Source organism: Epinephelus moara, chromosome 21 (assembly GCF_006386435.1).
Source record: "Epinephelus moara isolate mb chromosome 21, YSFRI_EMoa_1.0, whole genome shotgun sequence".
Taxonomy (NCBI): Eukaryota; Metazoa; Chordata; class Actinopteri; order Perciformes; family Serranidae; genus Epinephelus; species Epinephelus moara.
Genome location: NC_065526.1, coordinates 3,165,141 through 3,169,322, shown reverse-complemented (window position 1 = coordinate 3,169,322; position 4,182 = coordinate 3,165,141).

Genomic DNA, 4,182 nt, shown 5'->3' with positions numbered 1-4,182 from the left:
TCCTCTCCTATTCTACTACTTCCTCTCCATTCCCCACTTCCTCTCCCATTCCCCTGCTTCATCTCCCATTTCCACTACTTCCTCTCCCATTCCACTACTTCCTCTCCCATTTCCACTACTTCCTCTCCCATTCCCCTGCTTCATCTCCCATTTCCACTACTTCCTCTCCCATTCCACTACTTCCTCTCCCATTCCACTGCTTCCTCTCACATTTCCACTTCTTCCTCTCACATTCCACTGCTTCCTCTCACATTCCACTGCTTCCTCTCACATTTCCACTTCTTCCTCTCCCATTCCACTACTTCCTGACGAGCATCAAAATAGCTACTGAATATTTTGTGATATCATCACATGATCAAATACAAACTTGACGTGACATATTATCAATCATCACTGCAAATCCGTATATGAGAAAAATATCAACTACATTGAGATATTATTCATTAAATTGGAGTTGCGTTTAATAGAGTGCAAGAACAGCTCTGCCAGCTGCAACTTGTTCTAAATGCTGATAAAACAAAACTTATGTTTTTCACAAATTCAAGATCAGCAAGGTCAAATCGCTCTGTCATTTTCACCAGTAATGGTCAACAAATTGAACTTGTATCTACTTTTAAACATCTGGGGTTCTTGATTGATGACCACTTGTCTTTTAAGGCACATATTCTGTATACTGCTAAGAAGCTGAAGCTTTTACTTGGATTTTATTTCCGAAATAAGTCTTGCTTTTCTTTTGGGGAAAACTGAAACTGGTGGAGTCGACCTTTCTTCCGATTATTGATTATGGTGATGTGTTATATAGGAATGCCTCCGCTCACTGCCTCCACGTGCTGGATGGTGTGTATCATGGCGCTCTGAGGTTTATCACAAACCGTGGTGCTCTAACACATCGTTGTGTCTTATACACTAAAGTAAATTGGCCATCTTTATATGTGCACCGGCTCGGCAATTGGTATGTCTTGATTTACAAGGCCATTCTTGAGATGATTCCATCTTATTTATCATCTCTTTTAATCCTGAATAATAGAGCCCACAGTCTCCGTTCTCAGGACTTTTTACATTTTACTGTTCCTAAGGTCAGAACAGAATTGGGGAAGAAGGCTTTTAGGTTTTCTGCTCCAACTTCATGGAACAATCTGCAGTCAGAGCTCAAACTCCAAAGCCTGGTATCTCTGAATGTATTTAAGTCCATGATAAATCCCATTGTATCAAGGCTTTATGAGTGTAAATGTTTTATTTGATCTCAACCTGATTGTGTAAATTCAATTGTTTGTTATTTGTATCTCTTGTGTCTATGTTTAATGTGACAATGTGTTGAAACTATATGTGCTGCCATTCTTGGCCAGGTCTCTCTTGTAAAAGAGATCTTTGATCTCAATGGGACAAACCTAGTTAAATAAAGGTTAAATAAATAAATAAATAAATAAAAATAATTTTTTTAACAACTTTATGTAAAATGAACGTAATTTTGTTATAATTTTGCTACTGACTGTTTTACAAATAGAAAAAAAAGAAACAGAGATGGGTTTGCCTTCTCGAGGGCAGAAAGCAGAGGACAGCGTTTGTATTTTGATGTGTGTTCTTCTTTGAACGCAGGCGGAGGCAAGTTGAACTAGTCGCAAGGACCAGTTCTCTGCTCTAGAGAGCGGGCCCTCCAACCACTCTGTCCCCACCACATGGGCCCCAGTGTAACCACACTGTCGAATCCTTTTAGTCACTTGGACACAAAATCATCAGCAAACAGAGTCCACGCTGAAAAATACCAGAGTTACTCCCTAACCTGCTGATTATTTTCTCTGTTAGCCAAATGATTGTTTGGTTTGTGACAGTGAAAATACAAAGTAATCGAGTAATCAATATACTTTATAAATACTGACGTTCTGCCCACACCTCAGATGCAACGTGGATGACGAACCGAGCACTCCGTCTTCACTGCCGCTGCATTTTATCTGAATTTTACAGATTTGTACTTTGGTACCATGTTCTGGGACCTGTAACACTTCAGAATGTGCGTTCTGTCCAGCCAACAGTCCAAACCTCAACATTACTACTAATACACTGCAATTATTAACATTATTAAAAGGAAAAGCAGCAAAACTTCACATTTGTGAAACTGGAACCATGAAATGTTTGACATGAAGAAGACTCAGCCATCAAAACAGTTTCACATTCACTTTCTGTCGATCAACTGATAAATGATGAATGTACTGATCGTGTCAGCTGGACATAAATAAACTGTTGGGGAATTTCATTTATAATTTAATATCATATTTCATAAACTAGTGTAGTGAAAAGTGCAGTATTTCCCTCTGAGATGGAGTACACATATATGGAGGAGACTAAATTAGGCCCACAGTGAGTCTCTTTCTCTGCAACAAAACTAATGTTGATAGTTCCCACAGCTTTCCAAACTAATCCTCTTCCCCTCTTCTTTCTCACAGACCTGGACACTGGCAGTGCTGTCACATGCTACCAAAGCCCAGTCACATGTTGTGCACTGCTATCCTCCTTCACAGCATCAGCTCCAAGTCCTCCCGTGTTGCATTCACGTCCTCCTCGTAAAATACAGTTATCAAGCCATCAGCGGTATTCTGCAAATGTTATCTGCCTCTGTGATGGTCTTAATGCTGTTTCAAAGCCTTCTTCACAACACAAGGAACTTCATTCTGGTCGAAATCCATTTAATTCAATTTATTTTTTTAAGCCTCTAGTAGTCAAATCTAGCAATACTGACTCTACAAATATATATTAAAAAAACACATGAAAGCGCCCTCATACGTAACAGACTGTCATGTTACACTCCAAATCAGGCACGACTACGATCATCAGACTCGGGACTATTTACACACTTTTGAGCTGCATTCCATGTATAACAGGAGCTATAAATGATTATCATAAAGTATTATTATTATATTATTATGTAAATACTTTTATACATGAATCCATGCCATATGAAAAGTACCTTAGAGAATATAAAAACATCGTTTGGCTTCGTTCTACCTCCAGTAGTGGTATCCACTTAGCAACATTATTTTTCTCAGCTCTTAACATTGCTTGTTGTAACTGTATTTTCTTTATTGTTTTATATCCAGGAACTTTGTGGAGGACGTTGTAACATTATTCAGATAAGTACTACACAAATAAGGGATGCACGATAATATCGGTACGTCGTGGATGTTGACCGATATCGGCTTTCAAATGAACTATTACAATAGTCCAACATGCTTTATCTTAATTTGCACAATGAACTAATTTTACACACATTGAAAAGCATTCATATTTCCATCTGCTGGTGTAAGCATCTGAGGAAGCGCCGTTAGGCTCGAAACATCATGCCGTAGTAAAAACTCACTCTATTGGAGCTTTCTGGTGTGTGGACATTGTTTCTTGCTCTACGTGTGGCCTTGTTTGTCCAGCAACCATCCCTAATATGGGTATGAGGATGTGCCTGTCGTTTTCACCTTTGTTTTCCATCCGTGGTGGGCCGTCAGCAGTATGCATGCATAATATGATGATGATTCCACTACAAAAGAGACTTGATGATCATCAAAATTAGGTGGGAAAAAAAGTGGATATCGGTATCAGTATCAGTTATCAGCCAAATGAGTAGTTAAATATCGGCATATCACGCATCACCATTATTAATCATCTCTTGATGTCTCTTAATGTTTTGTGTTTTCAATCACATTTTTGTATATTATTTTATCATATATATTGGCCATGACATTTATCTCTTGTGATTTCTTTGTTTCAAATACCACATGGAATATTTCTTATTCCTTATTTAACAGTTTTTACTTTTAAGCACCTTCTACAAAAATAAAAAAGTCTGTATTTGCATTGGCATCTGTATCTTCCTTAGCAGAGTATTCATCACTCCTGCACTGCTACACTTTAATTTAATAACCTTACATTGCAATACCTGCACTGTCAACCACCTAAATTTGCACCACAATCAGAAGAATATCTACGGCTCTCTGTAGGAGTCCTGGGACGACACTATCATTTCACTGCTGTGTTTTTTATTTATGTTTTACACTTATATTCTCTGTCCCTGTAAGTTCCTGTGTTTCTGTATGCGCTGTGTAAGAAGCTACTAAGAACACAACGTGGTGAGCTGACTTCTCCTTGAAAATTCTGGCTCTGTATTTCCCTCCCTCCACTCTCTGGTTTGTCACTCAG